Source organism: Aristolochia californica, unplaced genomic scaffold (genome assembly GCF_029961685.1).
Source record: "Aristolochia californica isolate CCGP_79_NKW_82.1479 unplaced genomic scaffold, dmAriCali1.0.hap1 SCAF_11, whole genome shotgun sequence".
Taxonomy (NCBI): domain Eukaryota; kingdom Viridiplantae; phylum Streptophyta; class Magnoliopsida; order Piperales; family Aristolochiaceae; genus Aristolochia; species Aristolochia californica.
Window position 1 is genome coordinate 25,057,974 of NW_027181782.1, and position 19,461 is coordinate 25,077,434.

Sequence of the window (19,461 nt, forward strand, 5' to 3'; positions counted from 1 at the left end):
CCTCGTTTAATCTACTTTGATCAATGCTTAATTTCATTCAAGCCTTTGTTACCCTTATAAGAGAGGACTAGGGTTCACAGCAAAGGCCAATAACAAGGCCCATGAAAAGAAGGAAAATTACATCTAAACCATCCAAGTGCTTAAACCCGAAAATTACATGATTTACCCACGACGTCTATTAATCACTCGACCTGCTCTCGGATTCTCTCTCTGACGAGGTCCAAGGGTTGAGCTTCTTCGAAGACTCATTCTCTCACAGCAATTGGTCGCTCTAAGAATTCTAAACCAGCATCTTCTTCGCCATTCAATCTGGAATCTATAGATGAATCCATGGCAAGGGAACCAAACAACGTGGTATCACACAGGACCACCATTGGCGATTCCTCTTCTCTTGCTAATTTGCATAATCTTATTGGGGAAAATCGAATCGAAGCTCAGAATCGGGATGACGCACTCCAAACTGATGTTTTGGCGATGAAAGACGCTCTTCAGCAAATGAATCTTCGAATGGAGGAATGGTTTACACGGATTGTTGCTCTGCCAGGAAGTTCCACACGGCCTTCCGAACACCAACCTCTGCATCCATCTCCACCTCCAATGCATATGCGTCAACCATATCCACCTGCAGGGGTTGTCCAGCAACCCCTTCACCCACCACCACCTCCACCTCCTATGCATCCAGCTTCTCAAGCAGGGGCTGTCCATGGCACAAACCACAAGACGAAAACTTTCAGATCTGACTCAGCCTCAGAAAAAATCAACACGACGAAGCCCCATATGGATGATGCTTGCCATCGGGAACAGGTACGTCTCTCGCTCTCACTACCACTCTTGACCTCCGCACAGCAAGCCGACTTGAGCACAACCTCCCTTCTTCCGGCATACTGGAGCAACTTGGGAATGGGCTCTCTTATTCCAACAGCCTGCAAAGCGAACCGAAAATTGAACATTGTCTGTATATTATCGAGAGGACAGGCATCTGGCAGCCACAATGTTCATTCCGGCACTTATGATTATTTGCAGGATCATGCCATGGGTAGCAAACTTTTTGGATTCAAGGGAGGTACCGCCGAAGTGATGAAGTGCAAATCCAGAGAGTTGTCATCCAAATTGACCTACCCTTACCCAAATCAGGGTGGGTTTGGAAGGGGCAAGATTGACCAATTTATCAACTCTGCACAGTTTATCAAATCCCTAGAGAAGGTGTTTGCAAGAATGGCGGAAAGGAGTATTTCCTCTGGGAACTCTAGGTTCTCTGTTTTTATGCGGAAATGGTATGCAAAATTTCATGCCTTCAAATCCATAGACCTGTGTATACCAGGAACCAGCACTACACGTCTTGGATTTGAATCTGAAGCTTTTGTGTCCAATACATTGATTCATAGTTATACAACGTTGGGTGGGGCAGGAGAGGCCTACCAAGTATGTGATGATAGGGCATGCAGAGATCTGGTAACAGGGGAACTATATGCTCCCTGCATATGAATCTATTTTTCCATGCTCCAATGGGGCTCCTAATGCTGGGGAGTTGTTCGAATTAAAGACTCAACGTGATGTTGGTCACTGGTCGGCAAGGCCAACGGGATTAATTAATCTTTCTGGAATCATGGTCATCTTACAATTCAAGCAGCAGACGGCCTTAGTTATGTCTCCCGTCAACAAATTTTTTGCACAAGGGCAGGGGACATATTCTATTCTGGGGAATGACTACAGCAACAGGGTGGTTGTTTTGGGTCATTTTGCCAACAGTAACAGTCTATTTCAACAAGTTGTGTTATATTTTTTGGATGATATGGATGTTGCTTGTATAGATTCGGAGGTGAATTTACTTGCAATTGATCATGATAAACACAATACCCAGAAGACAGCAAATTTCCTCAAACAAAAGTCCACCAAAGACTCTAAACTACCTGTAGCTGCTTCACCCAACTCATCACCTCAAGATGTTGATGACCATTTCAGGACAATGACAGAAATGGGGCTCATTTCCAATGTCGTTGCAGTGGTAGAGGGTCGATGCAACGACGGTCTGATTCAAGGAACTATGAATCTATTTGGGTTAATGCCTCACCAAGGTACAATCTCTGAAATTGTAATCTATATGGCTGTGGTGGACAACTACTGCATGGCACTAAAATTTGAAGATGAAAAAGGAGTTTTCAGGAAACTGAAGAAATTTGTTGTATCTTCCAATGCTTTCAGCAATACTATTTTTGTTCAAGGATTGTGTAAAGGGTAACAGCCAGAAGAGGTGATTCGGTTTTTCCTTGAGATGTTGGAGGGTGGGCATTCACAACTTGTTGCTGCTCATATTGGGTTGGTTGAACATCGATCAGAAGAAGCTCCATGTGTCATCCAACATATGAGCAAGAAATGGCAGAGGACAGGGGCTCAAGTTCATAGATTGGTCGGAGTATCAGCCTGGACTTTAGTTGTTGCTGCTGTGACATTGCAGCAATGGGTTCAACACTTTCAAAATTATGCTGTTGTAGCATTCTTGGGGTGGGCAGGAGAGCCACTTCCAATTTTTCAACTTTCTGCTGTGGAGGCAATGCAGCAATGGACTCCACAGAAAAAATTAACATCGGTTCGAAGTGATGAAGATGAGCAGTACCTACAATATATAGAACATGTCAATGTATCACAAGTTGCATCTATAGCTCATAGGAATCAAGGACATGCTGCAATGCTTACTGCTGTTCAGATCTGTGCAAACAAGTTGACCACCAGAACACTGATAGGTCCCTCTTTAGGCCAGCAACATTGCAGTGTTTATTGGAAGAATAGTTGTTCTACCTTTTGTTCCAACTCCATCCAATGCATAAAGGGAGTGTATGGCGTTGTGTTGACACGGCAGAAAACAGTGCTGCCAACAGTGCCACTGCTGCGACCAATGCAGACAATTCTGGGAGTACTTGCAGCAATAACGTCTTCTGCACAATTATATGTTGTGGTGCGCACCACAGATACTCCTCTACAGGAGGTAGCTGATTCGAGCCAGACAGGGACAGCAACACAATTAATTTTTATGATGGTTGCATGTCCCATTAGTAGAGCTCGTAAGCCCAAGAGGGTGCTGATATTTAACATTGTTGTTGATATTATAGTAAAGATCATGCAGCTGAGCACCACCTAGGAAATTCTGACTTTGACCCAATCATTAGTGGCAGAGGGGTTGTCCTTGCTACAGATTGTCTTCATCCCATCGATTTTGAGACGTTGTTGGCAGATAGGGCATCTATCACTTATGAAAGTTCTCTTGACCAGCATTTGCATGTTATGCTATGGGGTATGACTTTTTTGGTTGTTGACGGCAAAAATATTACAGTTAGAGCAGCGTCTACCCAGAGTTTCAGTGATGCTGTTGTGGCACTGCTACAACGAGCACTGCCAACAACGGCCTGCTACAAACAGTGCTCATAGTTCATGTTGCAGTCAGCATCATGGTCTCCTTTCATCACCTCCCTCTGAAGTTGGAACTTAATCACCAATCTCATCCGACATGGATTCCAACAGCAGCGGTAGCGATCACCAATAACATGGAATGTACGTGTGGTGAGGTGTTTACTGTACTTCCGGACAGTGAGTAGCAGCTTATGCTGTCTGGAATGTTGAGAATGCACAGCTTGGTGGATTCCTAGAAAGATGGGTTTTATGTTGATGATGGTGTTGACGAACAAGTATTCAGTGGGCTTCCTCGTGTAGTTCAGTTACCTCAATGATCGTCTGAATTACACAACACCTGTGGCCCGAATAGTTCTACGGGGGAAGCAATCTTGCAATTGAGGTTGTTGCTACCTTGATGGTAGAGTATGGCCTATGCACCCTTGCCAATTGGGGGGCCGCCATGAAAGGTTGTGTCACACCAGTCCATGCTTGAGGAAGGGCCGACATGCTGCTTGGGGAGATGTAGAGACGTTCGGCACGCATCCCTCCATTCAAACCAAAAAAAAAAAAAAAAACTCAGCGAAATCGAGCTCTTTCCATCGTATGTTGCCATCTCCAGCTTTTGTGTTGTAGGCTCGTAGTGTACCCGGTGCGTGGGAGATTTTCGTCTAGTGGGCGGAGACTGAAATTGTTGAAGCCTCATGGGAACTGTTACAGCCTTTCGTGTTGTCTATCACAACTTTGAGCTTGAGGACAAGCTCTTTCTCCAGGAGGGGGGTGATGTTATGGACCCCATAGCAGGTCGAGTGATTAATAGACGTCGTGGGTAAATCATGTAATTTTCAGGTTTAAGCACTTGGATGGTTTAGATGTAATTTTCCTTCTTTTCACGGGCCTTGTTATTGGCCTTTGTTGTGTACTCGAACCCTAGTCCTCTCTTATAAGGGGAACAAAGGCTTGAATGAAATTAAGCATTGATCAAAGTAGATTAAACGAGGCCGGTCTTTTGGGTAGTATTGGCTAGGTGTTTAACATATCAGAGCTGGAACACAATGATCGATTCGTCAATCCTAGAAGAAATGCTTGCCATACTCCAGGAGATACAGAAATCAATAGGTGAGTTGGATCAGGTATGCGTGACATACGCCAGTCATGTGATACCATATCGGAGAAACTCGTTGCCGCAGAAAAGAAGGTCATACGGCCTAAACTCACCGAGCAGATGCTGTCTCGAACGGGAAGAAAGGCCATGGCCAGAAAAATTCAAAACATTACACTACCACCACCATGGGACAGAAGCTGTCCCCACACACGCCACAATTCCAATTTCTTCCGACGAAACTTCAAATGCTTTGTCCTCAATTTTGGAACCCCAAAATAGCTACCCCGAGAAGCCCAAGAAGCTTCTTCCCCAACTCTTTAGATAGCCACCGGTTTCCCTTATTCCGGAGGCTAGCAAGGCGAGGAGAACATGGGGAGAAGGGGAACCACAATGGAAGACATGGCATCGACAGCAAGAGGAGAAATCAAGACTTGTGAGAGTCAACAGGAAGAAATTTGGGGGTAAGTTTCTGAAACACCCTCGATTTTTATGTCAACACGCATCTCCCAATGGGTTGATGGGGCTCAAATGGGTTGAGCAACAGCAACGCTGCTCAAAGTTTGGGGACGGGGGTTTTTTGTTCAAAGAAGCAGAGCAACAAAGCGATTACTCCAATTTTGACGGAATTCAGGCTTTATTGTCTGAAATGCGAGATGGGAATTTTTTGGGGATTCCGGGAATGGTAGAGTAATTTCGAAGGGTGATGATTTTTCTTGCTATTGATGAGAACAAAACCAGTTCGTCTGTTTATTGTCATCTATCCAGCAGTAACAGTCATTTTGAAAACTTTGGGCTTAATTTTTTGGGTCCCAGTGGTCGGACACTATTCATTGCAATTCTTCAAACAAGTGTGAGTTCTGGAAATTATAGGGTGGCCAAAGTGAGCAAGAATGGGAGACTGATGGGTTCAACAGACTGACGAAATTTAACTTTGCTGAGGTTGTTGCAGTGAAGAAAGGTGCACAACAACAGGAAATGAAAAATGACAGTAAAGATTTTGAAGAAGCTGAGTAGAATGAAGCAGTTGCCCTTCTTCTTTTTGAAAAGACTGACTTTATTTCAGCGGTGGAAAAAATGGGTGCTACCAGTGGACCATTAGATGCTGCCAACCAGAATAATGGGGCAATGTTAGTGGATATATATACAACGTGTGGGATGGCTACAGTCAAAAAAAAATTCAGCACTGCACACTGTTCCAACAGTATTGAAGGTAACTCTGCCCGAAAACTACATTTTCTGATTCTGACCCTTAGCGGTGATGTGTCCCTTACACAGCCTAAGAAATTTAGAGCTACCTCACATCTAGTGGCATTACATGCCCAAAAAGAAATTTTCTTGCAGTGGGTGGATCTTATACTACATAAAATGCCTACAAAAGAGGGGGAGTACTGGATGTCTATGCTAAGAGGTTTTGTTGAAATGGGTGGTGATGTTGCTGCGGGCAAGGATTACAATCCTGTACAATATGTTGCTGATTCTTGCAAAACAAGGACAGCAACATATATCATCTTTGTTCTTGCTGCATGTGCCATTCTTGGAGCTCTTGACGCTGACAAATGGGTTCAATTCTATATAACAAGGAACAGGTTGGAACTTCCTGTTAATCTAGGAACTACCTTTATGAATTTATATGCAAAATGTGAATTGTTAGACTTGGTGGTAATTGAACAGATGCTCCACAAATTTTTTTTGTCTTTGATAGCCTTCGTTCTGGATTTGGATAGTAATGGATCCATAGAGGAAGCTGTTAGTTTTTCAGCACATGGGTTTTGCAGAGATTCGCTAGAAATGTTTGGTCAAATGAAAACTCATGCCGTTGGACTAGATGAGGTCACTTACCTGCTTCTGTTCAGTGCTTACACTCATGGTTTTTTAGTAAAGACTGTTGGGAAATTTGTTGAACAAGAACTGGTTCCAAAGACGAAAACCGATGCCTGCTAGGTGGTTGTTCTCAATCGAGCAGGTCAATCCCAGCATATGCCAACTGAAGAGGCTATTGAGTACTTCAAAAAATATGAGGTCTGCAGGTGTTAATCTAGAGGGTGTTGTTGTTCTTTTAGTCCTCTCTCTTGAAGGACTTCGATAGTGATCTGTGGATTCTTGACCTGGTTCATAGAAACTATATTCCTATACGTAGCAATTTAATAGTGACAGTGGTTGCCAGGTATGTCAAATATACAACAATCAATGATGCTCATTCTGTTTTTGATAGCAGGGACCAGCAAGTTCTACCAGCATCGAATGCACTCTTTGCTGGTTACTGCCAATTGGGAAACCTTACCAATGCTCGCTCAATCTTTTCTCAAAGGGACAAGAAGAAAAATCTGATCTCTGCCTTGTGTTGGAATTTTTTGTGGAGCTATAACAACAATGTTTGCACAGACAAGTGAAGGGCCACTCGATGAACTTGATCAGCCAGTCGTAATTAGGAATCAACTCAATCCGATTACTGAGGTTACCAGGGGCATGTTGCATTTTGCCAATGAGCCAGTCATTAGGGCAGCTCGCACAAGGGCTGTTAATGTAAAAGCAGAAGTTGCCAGAATGGAGCAAGTGATAGTTCAACTTGTTGTTTGGTTGCTTAATCGTATTGGGGTGTGCTACAGCAAGTGATGCTAGCAAGGATGGATTATCAAAAAAAAAAAAAAATTGTTTCTCGGGTGGAATGCTCCAGTTTTATCGTCCAGAGAGCTGACACAGATACCGCGGATGTTACTTGGGAACAAATGGAGACGTTGACAAGCAGACCCTACCTTCAAGCTTGAGGACAAACTCTTTCTCCAAGGGGGTGTAATGTTATGCATGCTACATTGCTAAGTTATTTAGAATCTAATTAATTGTTTTTCTTTACTTTACTTTATTTTATTTCAGTTAAAGAATTAATATGCTACAGGGGCATTTTTGTAATATTTTATCTTGAACCTTGTAAGGGTTTAAGGGGTAAGAGTAATGAGATAAACAAGTATTGATTTAGAGTAAACAAGGGTTTTGAATTCTCCTCAACAAGCTCAGGGGTATGCATTCTCCTTAATGAACCTAGGGCTTTTAAGCTTCCCTTGGGCTTGATTTTCTTCTTGCTCTTCTTCTTCCCTATGAATCGTTGTATTAGATCCAAGATCGTAACAATATACAACAACTTTCATCTCAAGGAAAAGAAGAGAAGAAAAAACTTATGTGAGCCAAAAGAGGTTTAAAACCGAACCTTGATCAATACCTCACTTTCTACCGAGACAGTTGATAAGAATTTGGTTAACCAACATCATAATTTCAGGATCCCAAACCTAATGCTTTAATACCATGTTAGATTTAGGATCCCATGATAGGTACTCGGCCAAGAAAGTGAGAGAGGAGAGACAAAAGAATAAGGTAAGAACAAAAGAAGAAGAAGAATGAGATGAAGAGAGGGACGGCTAGAGAGATGGAGAAAGAGAGAGAAAAAGTTTGAGAGAAAAGAGTAAGGATGAATTTGAGAGAGAAGAGGGGATACTTAATGATCTACCACTTGCCTTGAGTCTCTATTTATAGTTTATAAAGGAAGGTTACATGACTACATTGCCTTTAAGGCTACAAACTTTCAAAAAGAAAAGACATAAGTAAACATACATCAGTTTCTCTAATTACACCTCTGTGTCATCGTAAAGAGAAGAACACTAATTTACACCTTTTGACATCTCTTTGACTCGAGGCTGTTATTTATCTTAATGCCCCCTTGAGATGTCTTCCAACATAAGTTTAACAGACCTTGGAGAGTTGGTTTATCTTGTGGGGGACCCTATTAAACAAAACATGAACAACCAAATACTCTTGGAGAACAAGAAAACAAATGGTCTACATGCTTGAAGGACTTAAATTAGAATTTTTAAGCTTGGTGATGATATTCTTAATAAATATAGCATGTTGTAAGAACAACATCATCCCAACACCACTTCGTTTTGCTTAATTAGGTGAATAAGTGCATGAGGTTTGATGGTTATATCTTTTGAAGAGAAATATTAAGTCAATTGGTTACACATATGTTCAAGAGTATTATCAAAGCACAAAGTTTTAATAGACACCAAATTGACATTGAATTTCATTGCCAAAGCATTGAAACACAAAACACATCAAAATAATCCTCGAGTAAATATTCATGTGAGCTCTATTAAAATCTTCAATTAAGGTTTTAAAAAAGTAATCCTACATGGATCAGCTTGGGTCTATTAAAAGAGAAATAGGCTTCGAAAATATCTAGTTATTTTGGCATGAGCTTCAAACCCAACTTTCACATGATACCAAAGTAGGAGCTCTTATGTGGAACTCCACCCAAATTGTCCATGATAAGAGCCCAAAAATGGGTTGAACATAAGGTTGAGTTATAAAGAATAGTCTCACATAAATTAGTGGGTAAAAAAAATCTGAAATTTTGTAGTTGGGAAAATAGTTTCCTAACTTGGCTAGTCATTTTGGGATGAGCCTTGGACCCAATTTTAACAAAGAATTACTTCAACCTAATTCCCACCCCCTTAGATGGGTTGGACTACAATCCACATGCAACAAAGGTAAGGCTAGGTAATAGGATCCAAGTATTATGGCAACAAAGGTAAGGCTAGGTAATAGGATCCAAGTATTATAGCAACAAAAGAACATCTTTTTCACTTGCAATCAGCCTTGGCTTTGACCAAACTTAGCACTGACAAAGAGAGCCTAGGGTGCCAACTAGCTTTGTTTTGACCTACACCCAAGAATAAGCTCCTTGCATGTAGGTGAGGAAGATTTGAGTATAGTAAGAAGGTTCATACGTAAGGGAGAAATTTGAGACTTTCTACATCAGTGATCTATATATATAGAAGCTTGATCTAATACGAAACCCAGTTCTCTGCAAAAAATATGAAATGACTATTACAGCCGTTGGATTTTGATCAACAACAAAGATGAATCTCCGCCCATTCCCTCTCATTTCACCTTCACCTTCACCTAACTCATTGCCTTGCTCCATCGCCCCTCCTTCGCTTAAGCTATCCATCTACATCGGCTTGCTTCTTCCCGCTGTCGTCATCGTCGTTACTCGTTAGATGTTCACGGAGAGCATCTTCCTAGCCTTCACTGCCCTCTCCTCTTATTAAAAAATTCTTCTCGTTTGCCTTTCATTCCCTCCCACACAATGTCTCCATCGTCATCCCCATTTACCAGGCCTCACCTCAAATCTTATTCGTATCCATCTTTCGCCCGCTCGATTGTTCACCATTCATTCCCCTTGTGCTCTCGCTTGACCATTCACCATCGCCTTTCATTCCCTCTCTCTCACTCTCATTGTTCGTCATTCATTACCTCTTCCTCAAAAAGCCCTCTTAGTTACCTCTAATTCCCTCCCGCCCAACATTCTTCATCGCCATTTTCCGTTCACTACTCCTAATCCCCACAGCCATATCATTTGCCCTTTTTCTTATCCCAGGCCCCATGGCCCCCCATCTCCTCCACCGTTTCCTTAAATCCCGAGCCCTCCTCGTACCACTTGCGATCCAGTCCAATGACATCTTCTCATTGGTGTGATATCGCCTCTACTACAATCTCTACGATACTACTCACATATGGTTGAGGAAGGTGTTAGAAGATAAATTCATACAAGGGAAGAGACATGCATCTATCAAAATTTGTGTTTTTGCTTCATTTTTCCTAGCAAGTTTTATATTTTTTGTGGTTGGTCACGTCCTTCAACAAATGCCATATTTATCCTCTATTCAGCTCTCTACCTTTCTATTTTATACCCAGTGTTGTGTTTTAGGATGTGAGTTAATTTGTTAAGCAATTTTTCAAGCTTTATTTCATATTTTCTCTTTCATTCAACTATGTATTCTTGCATGTGGTTGTCAAAACTAAACTTTTATTCACTCCAGAAATGCCCTATTCATCATCTAGATATGTTGGTATGGTATGCCAAGCTAGATTACGGACTATCCCTTTCCCCTTTTCAACCAGTAAATGTTACTTTTGCTAGTTTATTTCTATTGACTAGTGAGTAAAATGACTAACAAAAATTGGACTTGCTCAAAATAATTAACAAAAATTGGACTTGCTCAAAATAATGTTGCTATTTACCAAATTGTTGATTCTAGGCAGCATAGCAATAGGTTCTCTATTTTGAAAACTCTTTTTAACTTATTATTTAAATTTTAGTTTATCTAGGATATTGTGGTGAAGTTAAGTTTGAAATCTTTCTTTGCACTATACTTCAAGGCATAGGACTACCCTAATGTAGTGTAAATGACAAATGATAATGTTGAATCTAATTGATTGATGCCGATTTTTTTATGAGGAATAAATATTAAAAATCTTATTTGAAGAGCCTTCTTTGATAAGACAAAATATCTTCTAATTTATTCTTCATTTGATTCCGCTAGCAAGCATGAGGACTATCAGTTTCCAATTTTCTCAAGTTGACTGTTAGTGCATTGCCCTCTAGTAATGATTCTTTTGGAGGTTATAGTGCATTTTCTCAAGATAATAACAAGTCTGGCCACTTTGAAAGCATCACTCCCATATCATTTAGAAGTCAAAATTTTGAAGGGTTTGATACAAACATAGAAACCAATGATTACGAGAAATACTTGGGAATTGGCTATTTTTTGTTCATAGTATTATTGTTCTAAGTGTATGCATTGAAAACAAATTATTGAAACTTAAGATTCCATTAAAAGATGATTAAGAGGTGAGAAGAAGAAAAATTGTAGAGAGAAGGGGAAGAGTGACGAATTTGGAGAAAAGAAAAGGAAGATTAGAGTAATGGACTTATCCAAACCCTCCCCCATAAGTTGTATTTATAGATATAAAAAATACTAATATTAAAAAAAATACCCTTCACCCTAGTAAGAGCAAATAAGAGACATAAATCATAAACTAATTACGTTAGTACCATCTTTATGAGATGACTCTTTATTTACCATCATACCACCACTTTGTGGGCTTGTGGGTTTTCTCCTTGGTCTGTAGACTTGAGCCCATCTTCTACACACTTGAACGTGTGGGTCTTCCTTGGTCATGTAGGCATTCATTGGACATGTGAACTTGGGCCCATTTTCCAACACAAATGTATGTTGCATAACTTTGCTTGCTAAGGTGCAGAAATGTTTTTGCCCATGCAAGGTAGTCCAAGATGGAAGATATTATATATGATAACATCATACTTTTGATGGCCACCTCATCTACCATTATAGCAAAAAAACAACTTAACAACTTAAGAGAGCAAGGGGAAGCTAACAGTTGGGGGATGAGATGACTCCAAATTCATTGCAATAGAAGATGCAACAAATAGCTCCAAATTAGTCTCATCCTCATAGGCTCTTGTGTGCCTGACTATCATGCAGAAAAGGACTTCTCCATTCTATAAGTTAAAGAAGATGTTTCATCACATCTAGTAGGATGGTAATCCTCATAGACAAAACTAGTAGCCTTAGCCTTCATGGCAGAAAAGCAGTGATCCAAACGAAGCTACACATGAGTGTTTGGCTCTTGCCTGATAATTTGCATAAGAAAAAAAGGACAAAATATTAAAAAGGTAAAAAATAATACACAACATGTAGCTGAACTTACCAACACACATTCACGTTGTAAATTCACATGCAATTCCAGTATCACTTGATTTACAACCTCCATTGTCTTCGTTGATTACCTGTTAATCATGGATAAGTTTGTCATTTATTTAAATCTCAAGACACTTTCTCATGTAGTAATATATTTTGTAAGAAACCTTAAACATACAGATAGACACAAATAGGCCTTTTGTACAGTAGAGGAAAGAAAGCAAATGACTTTGCTAGGAACCAAACCTAGATTCTCTAGTTAACTGATGCCTTATCCATTAGGCCACAAAGTTTTCAATGACTCTTTAACTCTTCCATTACAAAATTCTTAGACTGTCCAATAGATAAACAAAATGCAAAAAGAAGGATTAGGTTGAAACGGTCTTATATTTTAAGGCATACAAATAATTGTACTTTGGCGGTGATATCTGACTAATAATTTATAGACATTCAACCACACAATCTGGTTTTGGATCCATAAAGAATGCCACATACAAATTTTGTTTTCAATCATGGTTGGAAATCTCAACCGCATCTATGGTCATGTTGTAAAATCATGTTTTTGTATATCTGATGTTTATCTTACCCCCATCTTAAGCTAGAATTCAGATAAAGCATGAACCATTCTCATAGCTCACTAGCATTTGCAACTGTTGTTAACAAGTACATGTGCAACAAGTAAACATAACAGTTATATGAGTAAGCACAATATCTCCCTTTGTATTACTCTTCAAACCTAAAACATGCAATTTCTACTGATAAAAAATGTGGAGTCTAACAGAAACCAAAATGTTAAGTCTCAAAATTTATTTTTTCCAAAAAACATATATACTAACAAGTTGTCGTTTTGTATTTTTATTCAAAATTATAATAATTTTTCTTCCAGCTTGGCTGGTAGAAGCTCCCCAAGATATTTTCTCGAGGCAATATGGTACCACTTCAAATGCAAAGTTCTCTGAGACCATTTACAAAATGGCTACAAATGAAAATTCCCAGGCACTTAGACATTGGAGACACCATACTTTCATGGATCAAGGCATAACACAAAACAGTGCTCCCCCAACCAATAAGCCACATAAAATTCATTCAGAATAATAGAAAATAAAGTTGCATGTTTTTAAATATAAAAGAGATAGACATACAATGACAGAAGCAGTCATCGATGGTGCAATTTCTGCAATGATAGTATTTTGAAATTGGGAATCCTTTCCAACTGTACTAAAGGAAATAGCATGTTGAAAACCTATATCATAAACAATTGATGTAACGAAAGCAATCATAAGTAGATGCAAGAATATGGGGAGAGACTGCCCTCTGTTTTTAGTGAAAAAAAAAAAAAAATCTAACCATTGGAGGGGTCCTTCAGTAGAATGTTGAAGAAAAAGGATAAAACAAAACAGGTGTAAGGGACAGAATTGCATAATGTCTCTCTTTCATTAAGAAAGAGCTTAGCAACCTCAATACCAGCCTACAAGATGAGTCAAATCAAACTCTAAACCCATTAAGAAAACATTTAAATTGAACCCAAAAGAAGACTATACACAAGTGGCAGACTAAAATATTCAAAAGACTGGGAGAGCTCACCAAGATTCTCTCATTTGGAAATTTCAACATCCAGAACCAAGAAGCAAAAATAAAGACATTACTAGTTGAACCCAATGAAAAGCAACCTCTATTCAGAAGTTAATAAAATTTAACTACATCAATCATTTATCATATAATACCGAAGTGAATGATGTAAAAGAGTATTTCCAACACATAGCACCATACACAGGCTTACTTTAGCAGATAGATGAGTTCCTACATTGTTGGCATTAAATAAGAGCAACACAACATGGCCTTTAACTTTTTGTCTAACAGTAGAGCTTTAAATATATCTACATACACAACCTACCTTGCGGCATGGCCACCTTATAACTCCATTACACAACATATCTTCTTTAAGACACTGCTACAGACACCTGCAAAGATCAATACTAACATGAGACCTTAAAATTCTTCAGGTTACAATATACCTCATATATAGAGATAAATCATGTTAGAAAATAATGATCAGTATTCTTGACCTTCAAAGAGCATGATATTTATTATAAAATTGCTACATTTAATAGAAGAGATGATTTCAGTAGCTCATTCACATGTAATTTTACAAAAAAATCATCATGATAACATGGCCTACTTTAGTTTTTAAATTTTCAAGTGAACTTATTTTCATCCACTTAGACCTCTCCTGCATACCACCATTAGAAAAGGAGATAAAGGCAAATAAATCAACCCTTTTAGTTAATAAATTTGGTGTCAATGCTTGAATATTAGAAATATTTGTTCCAAATGAATATTGTATTTTACCTTCAAAGCAAACATCCTGAACAAGGAAGAACCCTTGAGTGCACGATCCATATTAGTAGGGACATCATGTGAAACATTACACATAAAAGTCGATAATAGTCCATACCAAATATTAACATGATAGTGCAAACAAGATAGACATCTGCATCAAACATCCCGAACAAGGAATAACCCTTGAGTGCATGATCTGTATTGGGAGGGACATTAGGGGAAACATTACGGATAAAAAGTTCATAAAGGCCCATACTAAATATTAACATGACAGTGCCAACAAGATAGACATTTGCATGTGAAAATTAAAATCAATTAATGAATGAATGTCCAAATTGCAGATATTTTAGATTTTTAGTACTCTTGATCCCGTGTTCTGCATATCATGATTGGAACATTTATCTCATTATTGATGTTTAAGGTGTAAGGATCTCCTTGTCTACTATGTTTTTGCACCAGCCTACTAGCCTCTGCCCTAATGTTGCCATCTCTTTTAATTTGGATGTCTTTAACCTTCTCCTATTCCACTTGGATGTACATCTTTCAAATGCACATAGTAGAATATCCTAAAGGAACATGCATGACCAGAAAACCACAAGAAACTAATCTTACCTATAAAGCATAATTATCAACAAATTATTGTTCAAGAAAACCCATATGGATTATACTTTAAAAAACATCAAATATCCATTTTACTAAAATATGAAAACAAACTATGAATGCTAACTTGGAAACTGAGTTGCTCAAATTCTTGTGCCTAAATCTCGCTCTGCTTAAGTGTTTTTTAGACAAATAAGAATAAAAGGTAGTTGTTGTCCAATTCAAATATGGCCTCCATAGAGATCCACACGCATTCACAAGAATAATAAACAAGATAAAACCAAAACAAAAAATAGGGAAATAATGAATTCTCATTGATGGCCTCTTCTAATCGTAGAACCATTTGCCCTATGTGGACACCCTTGACACAACTGGACCGGTAAACTTTGTATGCCTCATAAATGTTAAAAACAACCCTGCTCAAGACATGTCTTTGAGAATCTACTAGAGAAAAACCAAGTAGCTTTAGCATGAATCTGTATGGGACTAGAGATGAACAATCACCTGAAGATTCACAATACCTGCTTCCCTTGCAATGATAAACAGCGATAAGGAAGAGCTTGAGGTGAATGACGAATGGGGTTGGCAATGACAGTGTAAAGCAGCACTGGATCAAAGGGAATGACAAACAAGAGATGGCAAGTGAACGGCAGAGGCAAGTGGGGGCAAGAGGAAGAAAATAAACCAAAAAATGATGGTGGGTAAGGGATAATAGAATGGAACACTTCGGGAACAATCTAAACTTTTATTATACGAAAGAAAAAAGAAATCGTGTTGTTTGAGCAAAAATGGTTGTCCCTTAATCAGTTTGTAAAGCGCTTCTGATTCTAACAGTCCAAGTTGTCCCGATAAGACACTCCCATGATATCATAGTATCTCTTGTATGTTATCACGTAATAACATTATTATTTTAATTTTTTTCTTTAATTTACTTTATTTTTTAGTTAAAGAATTAATAGGCCATAGGGGTATTTTTGGAATATTTTATTTATAGGGGTATTTTTATAATATTTTATCTTAAACCTTGTAAGGGTGAACCCTATTTAAGGGGTAAGAGTAATGAAAAAGACAAACATTGATTTAGGTTAAAGGGTTTTGAGTTCTCCTCAACGAGCTCAGGGGTGTGCGTTCTCCTCAAAGAACCTAGGGTTTTCAAGCTTCCCTTTGGCTTGATTTTCGTCTTTCTCTTCTTCTTCCCTACAAATCCATGTGTCAGATCCGGGACCGTAACAATTGGTATCAGAGTGGGAACACAATGAGTGATTCTACATCCCAAGAAAAATGGATTGCCATGCGCGATCAATTGGAAAAAATACGTGCATGGTGTAAAGCATTCGATGCAAGATGGCATGCATCTTCCATTAAAATTTTTGAAATGGAGAAATCCGCTGCCGTAGAAAAGGTCACACGACCTAAACTCATTTCTGCAATAGAGAAACTCGCTGCCGCAGTCGCTCGAGATGCTGTCTCAAACGGCTAGGAGATGCAAGAAATTCAAGTGCCATTTGTCTCTCTGCAGCAGGGACATCCGAAATTGGGGACACAAATCCGAAATCGGACTCAGAACTTCCGAAATTAGACGATGGAGACCCCGATTTTTGGAAATCGGAGGGGTATTCCACAACCCCTTCTCACGGGAAGCCATACGTCTTCCACAGGCGACGCAAAAAACGGAACTGGACGATTTGGTGACCTCAAATCCGAAGACCAACTCTGCTGTAGCAGAACCAAAAGACTTGTTCGTCGTTGAGCAGAAAGGTTATAAATTTCGGCCACGCCTTTCTGTTGTTTGTCGTCGGCAACAAGTCAAGCTCGACGTTGGCAAGGGGCATGAAAATTTTCTACACATCCGAAATCGGACACAAATTTGTCTCTCTGCAGCAGGGACATCCGAAATTGGGGACACAAATCCGAAATCGGACTCAGAACTTCCGAAATTAGACGATGGAGACCCCGATTTTTGGAAATCGGAGGGGTATTTCACAACCCCTTCTCACGGGAAGCCATACGTCTTCCACAGGCGACGCAAAAAACGGAACTGGACGATTTGGTGACCTCAAATCCGAAGACCAACTCTGCTGTAGCAGAACCAAAAGACTTGTTCGTCGTTGAGCAGAAAGGTTATAAATTTCGGCCACGCCTTCCTGTTGTTTGTCGTCGGCAACAAGTCAAGCTCGACGTTGGCAAGGGGCATGAAAATTTTCTACACAACAGTTTCATTTCTTCACCATTGATGGGTTATGCAAACCAACAAGCAAAAAAATCCAGAGATTTCGATTTCGAAGTAGAAATCGTGGCCCTAGCAGGAGAAGAGAGGTCTCGTCCAGAGGATTTCGAATTGAAACGGCTTCAACAAGATGAGGCCCCTGATAATGGTGCTGTAAACGGACTTCCATTCGTGGTTGTTGGACACATAATCAAGTATGAAATTGCCGTTCCACACTTTCTTACAGTGGAGTGTGCAACCCTCTCTATGTATGAACCTATTTCTCCATGCTCCAATGGGGCTCCTAATTCATGGGAGCTGTTCGAATTAAAGCCTCAATGTGATGTTGTTGATTGGTCGGCAACGCCAAAGAGAATAATTCCTCTTGCTGGAATCATGGCCATATTAAAATTCAAACAGCAGAGGCCTTAGCTATGTCTCCCGTCAAAAAAAAAAAAAAAATTGCACAAGGGCAGGGGACGTATTCTATTGTGGTGAATGAATACAGCAATAGTGTGGCTGTTTCGGGTCATTTTCCAGCAGTAACAGTCCATTTCAAAACGTTATGTTAATTTTTTTGGATGATATGTATGATGCTCAGGCCCTGTTCGTAGAAATTTTTCTATTCAGTGGGAGTTCTGAATATGAGAAGGGAGCCAACGCGGTAAGAAATGGAGATAAAAAAAATTTTGGGTGTACTGGGAATGGTCTATGGCTGGGTTGGACAGTAAGACGAATTGTCCACTGGCTGCTGCTTTACAGTGCAGAAAAGGGCTCCAGTAGTTAGCCGGGGTGGCACTAATCCAGAGGAGATATTTGATGAGTACAAAAAGACTTCGTGTGGTTATGCAAGATTTCTATCTAAACATTTTCTGGTTCATAACTTTCTGTATAGAAGTCCATTTCCATCACACCAACGAGGCTTGCCATGTATGGACTGGTTGGAAGAACGATCTGAAAGAATGTCACTTGGTCAAGGAATTCAATGCTTTTCCTCAGGACCTGGAATTACAACTTATTCTGTGGGAGAAAATTTTCAACTAGATGATGTAATTGAGGCTCAACAATTTGATAGAGATATTCTCAATGCAATAATTGAAGTGGCGTGGGAAATGGAAAAGCTAGAGAAAAAGTCTTCTGACTGTCAAATTTTGAGGGTTTATCTCATGGCCACTCTCTTTTATGAGCCTTCAACTAGGACCAGATTGTCCTTTGAGTCGGCCATGAAATGGTTGGGTGGAGAAGTTTTGAAGACAGAAAATGCACGGGAATTTTCTTCAGCAGCAAAAGGAGAAACACTTGAAGATACCATAAGAACTGTCGAAGGATACTCTGATATAATTGTCATGAGGCACTTTGAAAGTGGTGCTGCCAGAAGAGTTGCATCAACAGCAGGAATTCCTATTATTAATGCTGGGGATGGTCTGGGCCAGCTCCCTACACAGGCTCTGTTGGATGTGTATACAATCAGAAGAGACATAGGCAAATTGGATGGCATTAGTGTTGCCTTAATGGGAGATCTGGCAAATGGCAGGACTGTTCGCTCATTAGCTTATCTGCTCGGGAAGTACCAAGATGTGAAATTCTACTTTGTGGCTCCTGATGTAGTGAAGATGAAGGATGATATCAAGGAATACCTGACATTTAAGGGGATAGAGTGGGAAGAAAGCACAGATCTGATGGAAGTGGCGGCTAAATGCTATGTAGTCTATCAAACACGTATGCAACGTGAGAGATTTGGTGAGAGGATTGATCTTTACGAAGAAGCTCGTGGGAAGTACATTCTGGACTGTAAAATGTTGAATGTATTGCTGAAACATGCTGCTCGTGGTGTATTTAATGGATTACCAGCCATTGATCTCGTCTCAATTGCAATCATAGGTGGCAGAGGGGTTGTCTTTGGTAAAGATTGTCTTAATACCATTGATTTTGAGAAGTTGTTGGCAGATAGGGAGACTCTCAATGATGAAGGTTCTCTTGGCCATATTTTGAATGATATGCTGTGGGGAAAAAATTTTATGGCTGTTGACAGGAAAACTATTAAATTCGGGGCGGCGTCTGAACAGAATATCTGTGCTGCTGCTGTTTTGACACTGCAGAACACAGTGCTGCCAACAGTGGCACTGATGAAAACAGTGCTGATAGTTCTGAGAGTAGAACCAGCAGTGCCTTATGAAGTCCATGATGTTTCCTATTTGGGAGAGGCTCATGGGTTCTTCCACCAAACAACAGGGCTGTTGTGCCAAGGACCCATTGCTGCTAGACAACCA

The 19,461-nt window shown here is 39.8% G+C and overlaps 1 long non-coding RNA gene across 3 annotated transcripts in view; it reads right to left on the reverse strand.

The window, feature by feature from the left end:
* Positions 1-19,461, reverse strand: part of LOC137944141 (uncharacterized) — a 37,504-nt gene that overhangs the window by 13,618 nt on the left and 4,425 nt on the right. The window contains exons 2-4 of one of the 3 annotated variants that reach the window (XR_011110789.1): positions 13,940-14,006; positions 12,056-12,134; positions 11,898-11,978 (exon numbers count right to left, since the gene is read on the reverse strand). This is a non-coding gene — a long non-coding RNA (uncharacterized lncRNA). Of the gene's footprint in view, positions 1-11,897; positions 12,135-13,939; positions 14,007-19,461 lie in introns of those variants that run through there. The other 2 variants (XR_011110790.1, XR_011110788.1) reach the window with 2 other exon arrangements.